Genomic DNA, 17,062 nt, shown 5'->3' on the forward strand with positions numbered 1-17,062 from the left:
TTTGATCCAAAACCAAGCGGAGCCAGGCAAGCTGAATCTCACTCAAGTCATTTGGATACCCACCCCCATCTCTGGCTACACTCCGCGCCACCCTCAGCGGCCCAAGCCTCCTTCCCTTTATTCTAAGGGCAGTGGGGTCCTGGGATGCTCGGAACCAGGGAGAAGAAATCAAGTCGCTCCCAGAGCTTCCGAGCCGAAGGGAGAGATGCAGAGTCGCGGACTCGTGAACCCCTCCTGCCTACCCCGCCCTCCTGGCAGCGACAACAGCCCCGCGCCCCTTGGCACCCGCGCCTTTCCCTGTCAGGGAAGGCGAGCCCAGCCCGCAGCCGCGCGGCAGGGGCCGAGGGCGCCCCCTCCCTTCCCCCGCTCCCCCTCCCCTTTCCCCCTCCCGATACAATGACTGGGCCGGAACAGCGCATCAGCAGAGTCTCATTGGCAGCGGCCGCCCCAGCCCCGGGAGAGGCGGCGGGCGGGGGCAGCTGGGGAGACGGGAGCCGGGAGCCGGGGCTGACTGAAAGAGAAGGAGGGCCGGACGGAAGGCGGCGACCCGGGCACAGCTCTAAGTGCGGGTCACGGCGAGGACGCGCGGCGAGCCGCAGACCCGCGACGAGCAGCCCCGGGCCGGGGGATGCGGCAGGCGCCGGCTGCCCAGCGAGCCGGCTTGGCGGGCTGCGCGCCGGGCGCGCTGAGGGGGACTTGGGCAGCGGGCGAGGCGGACGCAGGCGGCGCGGGGAAGGTGCTGCGCCCCGTGGACTGGCAGGGCCGACCCGGAGCCGGACCCCCAAGTCTCGCCAGCGAGCAGCTGAGACAATAAAGTAGCGGTCGCCCGCGCCCGGGAGCCCGAGGAAGGCGGCATCTGAGCAGGTAGGTGCGCGGCCGCTGGGGTGACCAGAGCGCGCTGCCGGCCGCGGCCACCAGACGCCGCCACAGCGGGCGCAGCCGGAGCGCACCCGGCGCGGCTCGCGCGTTTGGGGACCCCCCGTGGAGGCGCGGGTCCCGGGAGCTCTGACCCGCAGGAAACCCCGCACCGCCGCTCGCGGGTGGACCGCGGCCTGGGCCGGGGTCCCCGGGGCACTTGGCACGACGCTTGGGTCGCTTTGGTGCTGCGAGGCAGGAAGTTTGGCGGTTTCGAGGCGTCGGTGCTGGTGGGTTTGCAAACGCGCCGCCGGGGACCATGTGCTTTGGTTGCCGCGTGTTAGTGGGAGGTGGGGAGAAATTCTGATGAATCCCAGATCCGGCTGCCCACAGATACTTTGAAAAGGCAGCGAAAGGAGGAGGTGGGGTGGGAATCCCTTGTGTGAGCAGAGGATGCTAAGGGTTGGGCTTGACTGGCCTTTGAAAATAGGCGTGTCTGCTCCCAACCCCTTCCGTGTAGGAGAGACCGTGTGCGGGGGACTCGACCCTTATCTATTTTCTGGAATATTTTACTTTTCACTTGGGAGGGGGGGCGCGAACAAAGATGACATTTTGAGAGTAAAATATTTTCTTCGAATGTCCTGTGCTGTGATCAATACTACTCAGAGCACCTGGTCTAGTTCACAGAAACGGGTGAGAGCTTGTATTAAATCTTCCCTGAGAAAGCAGCAGCAGGAGGAGGTCTCTCGCGCTCTCCTTTGTGTGGCCGCTTCCTTCCAGATGTGAGAGGGTTGGGCTGGGCGCTCCTGGGTGGGGTAATAATTATCCTGAACATTCCTGCGATCTGCTAGGACTTGTAAACATACCAGAGCCAACTCCTCTGAACTTTGCGAATTGACTTGGTCTGTTTGCTGGTACCCAGACGGCTGAGTCTGGAGCGTGGCCCCTTCGGAAGAAAGACTCCGGGTGCTGACAGCAGCTGTCTTTTCCTAAAAACGGGTTGACTCTTCAAGGTTAGCTAGTTTTGCTACCACCAATTCGGAGGATGTGTACAAGATTTCATTGCAATCCCTGACTTGCTGTTTCCTGTCGGAAAGAGTGGGTCTGTGGAGCTTCCACATCAAGCCTCTGGGGGTGAAGGCAGAAGTTGGGGGGGGGGGCGGTGCGAGAAAGAAAAGGAGATTGAGATTGTCCCTACTTTGCCTCATCAGTCTGCGATTTCAACTGTCATTCCCTATTGGGAAGGCTGGTTTAAAGTGCTTCTTCAGTATGAGGCACCCCCATAAGCACCTTTGGGGCTCATATTCTGTGGCACGGTAAAGTGAGCCCTAGAGGAAGGTTAAGCAACTTGCCCTAAGTCATACCGTTAATGATTGGCTTACATGCGATCTGATTCCAGATACCAGGCTCTTAACCATGACAGTGCCTCTTAAAAGGATGTGATGTGATCGCAATAATGGTGTTGAAGAAAATAATAATTACATCAGCAATAACTACCTCACATGTTTTTCATAAAATTAAATCAGGTGATATTTAAAAGTGACTGACCCCAGGTGAGTCTCTCAATTACATTTGGTCTCTAGATTAGATTCCTTACTCTAGGTGATGGGTATATTGATGGTTCGCTGTTTCTTCTTTTGTGTATATCTGAAGACTTTAAAATAAAATATAAAGTGCTTATGCACACACATACACATACACACACTATTGAACAGTACTTGCATTTCTTTAAAAAAGACCCTGAAAAATTCAGGCACTTCCAAGGACTTCTTGAACAGGAGAGGTTTACCACTTCTTCATGACATTTACAAGAACCAAGCAAACACTATTTGCTGAAATTCAGTAATATTGGCAGAATATATTTGAACAACAAATTGGTGGAGAGCTACCTAAACCTAAAACACCATTGCACATTTGCTTTTCATGATCACTTAGAAAGTTCTCAGAAGTCAATTCTGCTGGGCATGCAAGTGATTATCTTAAATTTTACTCTATTTTGAAATTAAATAAATTTCCATCTCTTAGTGACAGTAAACTTCATGGGTACCTTAGACAAGTAGGTAATTGTTAACAATCTGGAAAAATAGGGGAGGAGTTAATTTCACAGCCACTCCAGAGTGGACAAGCAGAACGTTTTCTCATCATTGGCCTCTATTTCCAACAAGCCTGAGAACCCTAGTTCTCCATTTGATTCCATAGATTTAATCACAACTCTGCTGTGCTTTTCAGCAAACAAAAGGAAGTTTGGCCAACTGACAATACAACTAAGGTGCAGGGAAAACAGTTAAAAATACCCTAAGTGTCTTATCCAGTCTGCAGTAATTGCTTAGAATTTCAGGAACTCTTCATAGTTATTTTACATACATAAGTGAAGGTTTGAGGCTTCTACTCTAAGCTCTCTCTCTTTCTCCGTCTCTCTCTCTCTCACACACACACACAGACACACATACTCCTCATTCATCCTCCCTCTTCTCCATATCTCTCTCCCTCCCTCCCTCTAGATCTGTCCCAGAGATCTGCTCTTATCAAGCAGACACTATTTTTACATACTCATTTGAGTATGAGCTGAGGTTCACTGAAATTACTGTCTCCAGCCTATAGATAAATAAATCATGTAACCCCTCTCATCAGCAGGACCTCAGTGTCTCTTACGTAGCTCTCATCTCTCTCTTCTTAGACATGGTTTTTATTTTGTTACAGAATGCATTTGTCTTTTTTTGTGTGGTTTATCATTAATTTCTCAATCATTAAGAATTTTTTCTTCTGGTAAATGTGTATCCTGGATAGTCAGAAATGGTAAAAGAGCATTTGCCGTTGTTTTTAGATGCTTGATTTAGGAGTTGAACCTCCCATTCTCTATAGTTATCTGGTAGATTGAAATTATGTCATTTCTTATCTCATTTTCTCTGTGAGATCAATTTTCAACCTAATTCCATAAGGCAATGTTTTCAAGATGAAGGTCACAAAATCAATGTGGTAGGTCACTATCAGTATTTCAAAAATATGTAACAGGACAGAAAATGTCAGCATCATCAGATGTTAGTGAAGGCTATGCAGTTTCATGAAACTTTGAGTCAGTTCTAAATCTGCAACCTTGTGCACATTTGGGGCTGCAGTATAAAATGTAACTCTTAGTGTAAATTCCTGTCAAAACAACCTTCAAAACCACCATTATATTTAACATAAGCGACAAATATCCAATTTAAATAAAATCAGGATCTATATCATATCATATCTATTCTATCTATTCTATTTATATATAATGTCCAAGTTACTAGAAGGTAGATAGGTAAAACTGACTCAAGAGCCTCTTGCTCAAGGCTGACTGGACATGACCTCTGGATGTGATTTATTTCTTTTCATCTTCAGCTCTACCATTTTCTTCCTTCTTCTAGGTATTGGGTCCTTGTTGGGTAGCAAGACTACTGCAACAGTTTCTGCTTGGCACAATTCCAGGTTCAAGTCTAACAATAAGGAATAAACCCTTCTTCCCCAGCTCCCCAGTCTCAGTTCCGATTAGCTCAATAGCTTGGCTGTAGGAAACCCCTTTGCCAGGGTGGTGGAATCCCACCCATACCACTCAGACTGTGGATCTCCAGATGAATCTAGCTGCTGGAAAAATAGGAAATGGATGCTGAGGAAACTGAATAAGTGATCTCAACATGTACAAATGCCTAACTCAGTGTAGGCTGTTCCTGCTCCATGATGCTCAAAAGAATGGAAAAAGTGCTGATTTATATTCAAACAAATAGGTTATCAATATGGTTTCTCATGCATGTGAGAAAAACCTTAGCTGTCATTGTTAACATGATCCGTATCAGCATTTATGAGATCAAATGCACAGAAAGTCAAATTGATAATGGTTGCTCTCCTTTCCGTTGACACCAAGGGGGAAAAGGCAGATATGCTGATTAAAAACCACTCCAGACTCCAAACCTCTCACATTTGCATTTATGTGCAGATTTGGAAGGCATTTATTTAATCAATTTACTGTGCTAATGTGATGAAGGGCATTATTTAAGAGGTGTCTTATGAGCACATTATTTGAGGAATACACCTCCTTAAGGCCCAAGGCCAGTGAATTCTCTGCTACACAACTTGAGATGTTTATCTGGGTCTGTGTTCCTTTGCCTTTGGGGCTATTCTGCTTTTAATTGTTCTCTGTCACTTCATGAACAATTATCCAGCAGGAAAGGGAGCCCTCAGTGTGTGCGGCTGTGAGGATAACGCTCACTCATGGCAAAGGTTCCCTACAAGTAGGCAGATCATGCTGGCTTGCCCAGACCTATCCTCATTAATGTCTGTGTGTCTAGTTTGGACAGTAAAGTATGTGATCACTCCAGCTATATAGGAGATGTGAGAAGTTTTGGTTAACAGTCTTTTCTTTCATGAGGGGCCTTTTAATTGATTAAATTATAAAGAATTCCTTTCACCAGACAAAATGGATTAAATGATATTTTAGAATGCATGTCAAGTGGAAAAACTATAAAGGAAAGCAAAAATGTAATTGCAAAAAGTTCGGGAGAGTGTTTTGATTCTGAACTGGGGGTTATTTTGCTCCTCAGGGGCCACTGTTCAAAGTCTAGAGAAATGGTTGGTCATTGCCATTTGAGAGAGGTTACTGTTATTACCTAGTGTGCAGAGCCAGGGAGGCTGCTAAAGGTCCTACAAATGCCCAGGGCAGCACCCTGGCAGCGGGAAATTACTTGAGATCTATATGGTGCTGTACTTGAGAAACCCTGGGACAGTCATTACACTGGAAGAGGAGGGGAGGAAAATGTTTAGGAGCCTCTGGGGCCACAGAAATGTTGGCTACATGGTTGTTAACATGGAGATAACTATTGAGCAGTGCGTTTATATTATGTTTACCTTTTAATGTATTTTATACTTAAAAATAGAAAAATATTGGCCCTCCCTGGTGGCGCAGCGGGTTAAAGCACAGCACTGAGAATCTAAAGCCGCTTCCTCATGAGTTCGATTCCCGCCTGCCCCGGAGGTGACCACATGGCGTGGCAGACCTCTCCTGACCCGCCCGCTGCTCCCCTCAGCAGTGTATTTCGTTGATCTGCCTGTTCTGCACTCCACTCTGTCTCTGGTGAATTCTCTCACCCTCCACATCTCTGGCCTGTATCCTAGTTCTGTATGCACAAATAAAATAAAATCTTAAAAAAAAAAAAATAGAAAAATATTTAAAAAAAAATAAAACCCTCATCATAACAAAGGAAGAAACTCTTGATAACTAGAATGTCTTGTTCATATGTGGAGTAATAGTAGAGGTGATAGGACCAAGGGCTGCTCACCTTCACCAAGTGCTGGGAATGACTCTGGAACACCACATATGTGTTGAGTTGGCAAAGTCTGTGTGTTGATGAGTATTTTACAGAAAGGCAGGGCAGGCAGGTCTTGGTTAGAACACTGGCTCTTGAGCCTTAGGACATGCCATGTACAGTTGCATCACTGACTAAATGTATTGCCATGATCAAGTACTAAACCTCTTCTGTGCCTCAGTTTCCTCATCTATGAAATGGGGGGAAAAAGAGAGCCTACCTCATCAGAGTGTAAAAGGTTCTAACAGAATCTGCTATGGATGTATTAAATACAGCTATCCTCTGTTCTCTGAAAGTTCAAGTTAGACCACTTTTCTCTTATGAAAGTACTTGTCTTAGCTAATGGAAAGAAATCCAAAGAGGCTATTTTCCCTTTTAAGACAAATTGAAAAGCTAAACTAACACTCACTTTTGGGGTGATGACAGCTATTGGAGAGGCTGTCACACCAGCAAACTGCTTCCCTGGAACTACTTCCTACAGGCTGTGTGTCCTAGCATTCCTGCCCTTACTCTGTGTTTGTATTAATTTAGGTTTTTTGTGTTACATGGTATGAGTTGGTAAAGGGGTTGGAAAATGCAAAAATATCTCCATCTAAGTGAATAATAACGCTTTCTTGCTTTAGGTCATTTCATTTGCAAAGGATTTTTTTTAAAGATATATATATATATATATATATTAAAGATTTATTTATTTATTCATACAGAACTGGGGTACAGGCCAGAGATGCGGAGGGTGAGAGAATTCACCAGGGATAGAGTGGGGAGCAGAACAGGCAGATCAGCGAAGTACACTGCTGAGGGGAACAGCGGGCGGGTCAGGAGAGGTCTGCCACGCCATGTGGATCTCCTCCGGGGTGGGCAGGCAAGGATCGAACTGGTGGGGAAGTGGCTTAGTCTTCTTTTGCAGTGCATTAACCCGCTGCGCCACCAGGGAGGGCCTAAAGATATATTTTATTTGTGTATACAGAATTGGGCCAGAGGTGCAGGAGCACTGAGGGGATTCACCAGACAGAGTGAGGAGCAGAATAGGCAGATCCACTGAAATACACTGCTAAGGGGAGCAGTGGGTGAAACAGGAGGGGTGAGCTGGGCCTTGTGGGTCACTTCCCTGGCCGAGATTGAACTCATGGTGAAGTGGCTGTGGCTAGCCTCACAGTGCTGTGCTCCAACCCATTGCACCACCAGAGAGGGCCCTCATTTACAAAAGATTTTATAGAAATATTCTAATTTTGGAAAGCAGGGAAAAATCACTAGCTTATTATATTTATATAAAATAAATATTAGCTATTGTTATCTGTACCTTAGGATGCTAGAGAAAAATGTTAGCTGTATTATTAGCTGTGTTATTTATTGAACACTGACTGTACCAAATTTTAATCTATGTATTTTCATTTATTATTTTCTTTATCTTTACAAATCCTGTGATACGGGTGCTATGTCCATTCATTGTTTTTATTCCCATTTTACAAAGAAGAAAACTGAGACTTCTTGAGATTCACAAGAAATGGAGCCTGAGTTTCAACCCTGAGTCTTTCTGATACTGGAGTCTTTTTCTCATTTATTATACCATATTGTTAGACTTGAGATCAGATGACTAATAAAAATGAGCCCCAAAGAGGCTTCAGATGAAACGTGGCAGATTATGAAAATGTGACACATGTACAGAGCCCATATTTTCTGTCTCCTACTGCCTCTCACACGATTTATATTTGAGGACAAATGCATCTACCTTGTGGAATATGTGGAATAGGAACTGAATCAGGAGCTGGGACATGTTGTCTTCTTTTTTTTAGATTAGTTAATTTTCATACCTTGTCAATTTTGGGGCATTATTTGATTTCTTGGAGAAATGTCTTCTAACCTAGAAATGTCTTCTAATCTAGAACTGTGTTAACTAAAGTAGGGATGGTAAATCGTGGTGGTCCATGAGTTGATAGATGGAAAATCTTTTTACTCTAGTGTTTGTTTTAATGTGTGTCAGAAAAAAAAAGTTCATTTACACCATAAGGTCTTATTGAATAATATACTCTTTTCTGCCCTATTCAATAAATTGTTCACAGACTGGGTATCAAGCAAGACATAGTGTCACCATAAAGTCATTGCCAAGTGCTTTCCATATAGTATTTCATTTCTGCTCCACAATGACCTGCAATGACCTACACTCTGCAGAGGTGGAAACTGAGGCTTGGAAATGCTGCCTGTTCAAAAATCACATAGCGAATAAGTATCAGACCTGAAATTCAAACTTGGAACTGAACCTCAGTACACTTCAAGAGTGCTCAGCAAAAAGACTGTCTGTTTGGTCACAGGCAATAACAGCCTGAGAGAGCTAGTTTTTCTACAGAAAGCTCCCCTCATCCAGTGAGTTGAGGTTGTTGCCCATCCAGAACAGATCTAGATCAGTTATCGAGAGCTGTCCAGTGGCTTGTCCCTGATCATTATCTCTAAAAGATTATAGTCCTTTCTGCCTTGCTGAATAAACTTTCAACAAACTAGAGTTTGAGGATATTGTAAGAATTAAGTTCAAAACTGATACAACCACTACCACCCCACCAACCAAAAATAAGCTCTTGAGCATTTTGCTGCAATGAAGAGGTGCTTTCCTTTGGAAGCCAACAAGAAGCCTGGACAGACAGTTATTGGAATTAATTATGCCACTATCATACAGGGGGGCTGTGACAGACCCCCATTCAATAGATCTTTCTGGAATGCCAGCATCCATCTTCCAGCTGGTGCTTTTCACATCCGACAGCATTGGTTGGGCGACGACGACGTGACTGAAATTGTTTTCAAGCTCTCTTTGCCACACCTGACTGAGCCCATCCCATCAATTCAGTCATTGCAGAAGAGCAGAGGGACCATATGTGACTGGAATGGGGGACACACACAGGCACAAGATCACACCTCCTGCTCAGCCCTGGCTCATCCAAGTTTAATGTCAGCCAGGATTCTGCCAGCTGAAGAAAGAGTGGGAGAGAAAAGATGGAAAATGGGGCAGGCTGCAGTTCTCATCCCATTGCAGTGACAGATTGAGTTCTGTTGAGAAATTTTGTGGATTTATCAAATGGGTAGTGATGTCAACTTGAGACTCCTACCTCTGCACCTTAACAACCAGAGGAGCACACCCAGCACTTTGACAATACTCATTGCACTATTTCTTATTTACTTAAGAGAACAGGTTCTCAGATTAATGCATTTTAAAAGGGTTTTTTTGTCAATAGTGTCAGTGGAATATGTCTAGTTATTTATTGTGCAGTAAAGATATTTGATGTAACTTATATCAAGTAGACTTTCAGTATTTAAACAATCTCAAAGCACTAGGGGAGCGTAACTTCTTTTTTAAAATGATGAAAAGACATTTGAGTCCATCACACATGAACTAATTGCATCCATTTAAATGTGCAAGTTGAAATGCAAGATCCTGATTAAGTAATGAAAACCATGTGTCCTTACACTGAGGCCATGGAGCCTTCTCCCAGTGGGGCCGTAAAGACTTAAGTCAAGGACATATCATGCTAACTTGCTCCAACTGTGTTGATTCAGTTTGTATTTTGAAGCCAAAAATGAAGTGTGCTGTTTTATATACCTCCATGTTCCTGATCTGGCTTCCCTTTCATTGCCTAAAAGAATGGGTTGTCCAGTTTACTAGAGGTCAAGAGTTTGATTCAGACAAACGAAGAGTAAGAAATCATCTTTGCAACAATTCAGTTACTTTAAACAATCTACAAGTGGTTCTCAGTGTACTTTCTAGCACCAAGCTTAATGATACTTGGAAAGCATACTGGAAAATTATCATCCATCCTTTTTAGAACTCAGAGGAAAGCTGCTCAATGATACAGATAAAGGGTATTTAAAAATTGATCTATTGTCAGCAAGTGTTCATGCTATTCCATAGATAGTTTGCTCTAAAATAAGGGAAGAGTGTAACTTTGTCTTCTTTCAGAATATACAATGCAAATGTTTTCTCCCTTTCTTATACAATTCCATTTATATTGCATTGTCAAGAAAGACATAAGTTGTTTCACTTAAGAGATTTTTCCAGGTAATTAAAGAGTAAAGCTTACTCGACCTACCCACATTATCTTTCTCTTGAACTGTCTTTGATGGAAACATGGCACGTAATTCTGTACATTTTACATAGAGTATATATATGTGGTTAAATCTTTAATCGGTCTGGTGATGATAAACATCACTTTCTGCTTCTTGCTATTATCTAGATACTCTTTGACAGCATGAATTGCATGCCTCGGTATAAATAATGACAGATTTTTATTCTTTGTAGTTACTGTTATCCCTAATAATAGGGCACCTCTGAGTAGTTAGCAAATCTCAAACATGTGCTGAGAACTTCATGAACATTCTAATCTCAGCTGACTGCCCAGTCCCCCAGAAATGAGCATTATTTTTTTTAAAAAGATTTCTTTATGCATACAGAGCTGGAGTACAGGTCAGAGGTGCAGGGCTGGTGAGAGGAGATACCAGAGACAGAGTGAGGAGCAGAACAGGCAGATCGAGGAACTACACTGCTGAGGGGAGCAGCGGGTGGGTCAGGAGAGGTCTGCTGTGCCATGTGGGTCACCCCCGGAGCCGGGGATGGAACTCACATTGAAGCGGCACAGCTAGCTTGCAGTGCTGTGCTCTAACCCCTTGCACCACCAGGGAAGGCCAGTGCATTATTTTCTATCCTATTTTACTAGAGAGAAAATTGAGGTTTAAGAAATTAGAAGTGGTAATACTGGACTCTAAACCCCAAATGCTATCTATTACAAAAATTGCCTTGTCTTGCTCTTTTTTCCTCTCTGTGTATTTCTCTACTCCTTATTTTGAGGAGAGGACCCTAAATTACATATACAGCTCTTTTATGGAATATTTTTGGTATCTTTTTCATTAAGTGGAGCTCTGATGGTACTAATACTGATTCCTAGGTTCCCAAACATCTTCTGCACACTTGCACTTTCTGTAAATCTAACTTGTGACTTTACCACTGTGTGTGCTAAGTCTTTGGGGGATTATAGGATTTTCTGCATTATGATTATCAAGAAACCTACTATCAGAGGAATGCCTGGTGAGTCTATAATACATGGGTTGGCAAAGGTCTTCTGTGAAAGACCAGATATTAAATATATTAAGCTTTGTGGGCCATATGGCATGGGTTGCAACTACCCAACTCTGTCTCTGTGGTGCAAAAGCAACCACAGACAATGCATAAGAGATAGACAAGCCTGTATTCCAATAAAACTTTATTTATAAAAACAGGCAGCTGGCAGGAGTTGCTCATAAGCAATAGTTTGTCATTTCTTGTTAAAATGGAAAAAAGGACCAATCTTTAAATGGAAAAACATTTATCTTAAGTGCATTTTTAAAATGCCTTTATTTATCTGAAAAAATTTTTGAAGTAAATGTGAGAATGGTGAAACTTCATAAGGTAGCTTTGAGAATTAAAAAAAAAAATGCTTATAAAGTACTTAGAAGGGCATCCAGGACAAAATATTTTCTAATTAAACTTTTAGGTGGAAAGAACTGAAGTCTTCTTTGCTGTGAGGAGGGCAGTGATTAGGCTCTGCTTGTTATGGGGAGATGTGTGGTGGAGAGGAGAGAGGTTTGTCAGTGATTCTTAATTTTGTGAAATTAAGAATTATAACAAATCATTTTTCTATTGAGACAAGCTAAAGCAGGCTCTCTGATAATGTTTTATTATTTTTATTGAGGAAAAAAATTGGTTCCAGCCTGGACTATTGTCTATGCCAGGTTTGCATGTCCTTGTGTTCCACCACGCCTGTAATTTCTTTTCTCCAGGTACTGTTTCCTCCCCCGTCCCAAAGATATGCACTTGAGGCATCTCAGTTGTCACTGTCCGAGTGTGTGTGCATGTAGTATACCCTTCCATGGAAGGGGTCCTGACGAAGGTTGGTTTCCACTCTTACACTGAGATGTTGACATAGATTCCAATCACCCTTGACCCTGAACTGGAATAAGTGGGTTGGAAAATTGGTGAATGAATGAATGAGTGAAGAATACAAGTGATTATTTCAGATTAGAAGTGTGTTGGGCCTAGAAGTTTGGTGGTGTTTTTATGACCAGAAGAACTCTGTAAGAACTTAACTCTTGTTTATACCAATTAACATATGGTTAAATTGGTTTCGGTACAGGTAATTTTGTCTACAGTCACAATTTTCAAGAATATATTGATGACATTAAGTGAGGGTTTACTGTATTGTAATGTGTTGATGGGAAGAACTGAAGTCTCCTTTGCTGTGAGGAAGGCAGTGATAAGGCTCTGCCTGTTATGAAGGGAGGTGTGGTAGAGAGGAGGGAGGTTTGGCAGTGAAGGCAGCACAGTGGGTTAAGAAAGATCTGGCTTGGATGTTACGTAGGACGAAGTTCCAGATCTAAGACAGTCTAACTCACACTGTACCTTTAGCAAGCTACTTCCCTTTCAGGCCTTGGTTCTTCATTTATAAGATAAGTGTTGGCTCACCTAAGTTAGTGATGACTCAGACTGAATTCTGCTTACTGAAAGCTTTACTAGCAACTAGAGTGTTTTTAAAATATTTGAATTAATCATCATCAGCTACAGATCAGGAGATTACACAAACATTCTAGATTCCTGATTTCTTTGAAAAATTCAGACTCTCTAGCAACACTGGCTACATTTGTATATGGCAACAGGTGACTAGCACTGAGTTACGGTGGCCCACGGGTTCTATCACTGATCACTGCAGTGATAACTGCAGTGATATAAGTTATATCAATGTTGATGACATTAAGTGAGGATATATATCAATGTATATATCCTGGCCCTTGCTACTTCAGTACCAGCCAACTTGACTTCACTCTGCTGGCACCTGCGTTTGTTTATCTCATCACTTTTTCTGACTACACAAGTGGTGGGCTGGAAGTGCTGGGGAATTAACACCCTGCCCTACTTCAGTGATGAATGGTTTACCATATGGGTACCCCAGCTCCGTTGACCATCTGGTTGGATAACTAAGGTTAGTTTCAAATACCATTTACCAGAGTTTCCTCATGGGCTTAACTCTCATTGTCTATAGTAATGATTGACTAATATGGCATTCTGTCTTAGGTGGCCTTTCCTTCCTTGTCTCATCTCCCCATTCTTCTACTGGTGTTCCCTGGATGACCTCTCAAATAAATGCTTTATACTTGTCCAGAATTGGTTTTGGGAGGGAACCAGACTAAGAAAACTAATTCCTCCTGCTGAGACGAAATGAGTGTTACCATTGTTTTTCATCATACTTGGGCAGTTTTTCTTGGGTAAAGAAATAGTTGTCCAGCTCGTGTCAGCCACAAGAGAGAAGGTAAAATACTAAATGGTCTGTGGACTTGTAGAATGGTAATTACTTCTTTCTTTAAGTAAAATATAGATGGAAAACTTTCATGGCAAATAATCTTTGCTTGTTGAAAACTTGCCCCAGTAGGTAACTGAAACTGTAATTCCTCCTGTAGAAGATCCTTTTGGATTCTTAAGTTAGGGGCTATTTTAGTAGTATATTCTGTAAAGAACAATAAAAACTCCTAGATTGTGACTGGTGAATTTTTTTTTTAAGATTTATTTATTTGTGCATACAGAACTGGGGTACAGGCCAGAGGTGCAGGGGCAGTGAGAGGATTCATCAGAGACAGAATGGGGAGCAGAACAGGCAGATCGAGGAAGTACACTACTGAGGGGAGCAGCGGGCGGGTCAGGAGAGGTCTGCCACGCCATGTGGTCACCTCCGGGGCAGGCGGGGATCGAACTCATGCGGAAGTGGCTTTTGATTCCCAATGCTGTGCTTTAACCCGCTGTGCCACCAGGGAGGGCCTGGTGAATTGTTTTAACATGCTGGAAGATATTTGTATTTTAAGAGGAAGTTTGAGATTTTTTCATAATAGCCAAGTTATAGAAATATTCCAAATATCCAATGATGGGTAAAGAAGATGTGATACATACATACACATACACACAGGTTAATAATCAGCCATAAAAACATGAAATATTATTCCTAATAAATTTGCTTTCTGATAGAGTGATCAACATTCCTGGTTTACTTAGGACTGAGAAATGTTCTGGGACAAGGTACTGTCAATACTAAGACCTGGAAAGATCTGGGCTGGGATGAGTCAGTTACCCTGTTTTAGTGGTAGATTACACATAGGACATTTCAAAGCCCAACCCTGGAAAGATCGTGTCCTCCCAATATTTATACATTTCAAAATGTATAAACTTTGAAAGTCCCCAAATTTAAATGCATACCAACATAATAACTTCTTGGTAGGTTCCTAACTGCAAGAATCAGAGTACATGTAACTGTATCTTTGGTTTTCTTTTTGTTCTGTGCCTCTGTTTTGACTTGACCTGGTAGTTGGGTAAAAAAAAAACACTGTTGGCTAAGAAAGTGGAATTGGAATCATTCAGCATCTCTTCCCTTCCTTGTCTAATTAAGCGAATTAGATTTGCTTTGCCCCAGATTACCTGTCATCTTCTGAGTGTCTGTCATCTATTTTTAGTGATACTTTGTTTAAGTCAGAAATGAACTTGTGAAAATCTTTGCATCCATATTAGAAGTTTCCCAGCTGGAGCGGGGAAGGCAAGAGCCTTGCCCAGGGGTGAGGGACATAAATAGTGAAGCAGATGAGTGGAACTAGACTATGGAAGTCTCTGAGAATTGGAAGCCAGATGTGTGGTCTGTACAGTACAATGTGAAAGGAAGACCTAAGAATTTGAAGTTGAAAATGACTATGTCTGTCAAACCAGCCAACCTCATCCCTGAATAGATTTGTGGAAAAGTTGTAAATAGATTTGGAACCAGGAGATATTTGTGTTTGAATCCAAGCTTAGCATTTTGCTACATTCATAACCTTGTGCAGATCAGGAAACCTTCCTGAAGCTCAGTTTCCTCTATAAAACAGATGAGGAGAGGATCAGTGTGAAGGGAAATTGTGTTTGGTGGATATAATTGGCTTCATTTTGTAAATGAGATGTAGGCACCAGAAGGTTAGATAATTTTCCCAGTAGGCAGGTGATGAAGTCAGAATTCAAATCTGTGTCAGACTGACTCCAGAGTCTGTCTGGAGTCAGATGGGAAACATCACTATGTTTCACAGTGGTGTCTTATTTGGGTTTATCCAAAAGCATCCTGAGGTAGATGATGAGTGGTTTATTTGGGAAGTACAGGCAACATCAGTAGGTAAGTCATCAACTGAAGTAAGCAATGGAAGGCATTACCCGCCCCCCCCACCCTCAAATGTGTTAGCAATTTTAGCAGTCCATCTACCTCAGTGAACTATTAGACTTCAATTGCACTGGAGAAATTCTGGGAACCAATACAGTGCAAGTAGCTCAGAGTGATCCCATTTGTGTTTTTTTGGGGGGAGTGGGGACTAAGTGCTGAGGTGCTTATACACCAGCTTCTGAAGTGGGAACTACTTCTGGGACGTGGAATGTTAAATACATGCTTCCCCTTTATCTTGTGTCTGGCAAAGCAGTGCTATCATCCTGAGAAACCCTTAGCAGAGAAAAGATGGAGTTGGAGGCAGGCTAGTGAGTCCTGAAGCATGAAGAGACAGGGAGTGTTAGAGAGAACCACTAGCACATCTTACAGTGGCTGTTAGAGTTTGATAATGTATATAGTCACAAGTTTAGGGCTACAATTTATGGAGAGGTCTAATATGACTATGGGGATAATTAACTTTTGAGGGTTCAGCCTAGGTCTTATGAATCCTTACTTGACCTAGTATTCTTCCCAGGAACCCATATAAAGACCTTAGTAAGGTCAACTGCATGGGTTGACTAAGAAGCCAGAACTGCCCAGCCCTCTCCTTGGGGCTTTTTGAGTCGTGTCTCCATTCATCTGAGGTCCATCAAGACAACTCTTATCAGGGGTTGGGATTCACAGGGAGAAGCCAGAATAGGTACTTTAGCACAGAGACACATTACCTCCTCCCATTGTCCAGAAACCTAAAGTTTTCTCGCTCTGTGTGCTTTGAGGTGGGGGAGCTTGTAAAAGGATTATCAGCTAAGGAAAGGGAAGGATAAATTAGCTTGAATGACACGGTTAGCATGTACTTTTATTTTTTACTTATTTATGTTTTAAAGAAGATAACAACTTGTTTTCCTGCTATTTCTTTGGTTATTTTTTCCTCCACTATGTAATTACTGAGCAGTTTTTGTTTTCCTGCTGTACCATTTCCATTCTTACCTGTCTCCACTAGGGTAGATCCCCCTTTTTTATGGTCTTGTTACAGCTGGGCTCATCTCTCCCTCTGAATGAAGTGACCAAATGCTCCCTTCCTGTGCTACACTCCAAAGACTGCTTTGTGTCCTCCAATATCCATTTCTTTGCCTCTTTTTGATAGTAACCCCTCATCCTTTGGGTTTCTTCTGAAGTAAGGGCCACATTTCTCAGGCTTCTTTGGATATGAGCTGACCGTATGTTGAGGCTCTGTATGTGTGTAACTTCTGAGTTATTCCCATTGAAAGGAAACACCTATTCTTCCTTCTTTCCCTTGAGCTGAAACAAGAAAGTGCCATGGGAGTTGGTAGTAATCCATGGGGTGGCAGAGCAACAAAGTGGAAGGGGTCTAGAGCAGAACTGTTATACAAGTCTCCAGCTCCAGACCACCCTATAGTTAGCCTTGGACTTGACACAAAACTATTTTTTTTTTTTTTTTAAAGATTTATTTATCTATGCATACAGAACTGGGGTACAGGCCAGAGATGTGGAGGGTGAGAGGCTTCACCAGAGACAGAGTGGGGAGCAGAACAGGCAGATCGACGAAGTACACTGCTGAGGGGAGCAGCGGGCGGGTCAGGAGAGGTCTGCCGCGCCATGTGGTCACCTCCGGGGCAGGCGGGAGTCGAACTCATGCGGAAGCCGTCT

At 43.0% G+C, this 17,062-nt stretch overlaps 1 protein-coding gene across 2 annotated transcripts in view; it reads left to right on the forward strand.

The window, feature by feature from the left end:
• Window positions 1-696: 696 nt before the first annotated feature.
• FRMD4B (FERM domain containing 4B) overlaps window positions 697-17,062 on the forward strand; it is a 305,516-nt gene continuing 289,150 nt past the window's right edge. The window contains exon 1 of one of the 2 annotated variants that reach the window (XM_012720470.1): window positions 697-864. The gene's annotated coding sequence lies outside the window, so the exon portion shown is untranslated. Of the gene's footprint in view, window positions 865-1,085; window positions 1,146-17,062 lie in introns of those variants that run through there. The other variant, XM_012720471.1, reaches the window with a different exon arrangement.

Source organism: Condylura cristata, unplaced genomic scaffold (genome assembly GCF_000260355.1).
Source record: "Condylura cristata isolate star-nosed mole 26May11 unplaced genomic scaffold, ConCri1.0 scaffold00004, whole genome shotgun sequence".
NCBI lineage: Eukaryota > Metazoa > Chordata > Mammalia > Eulipotyphla > Talpidae > Condylura > Condylura cristata.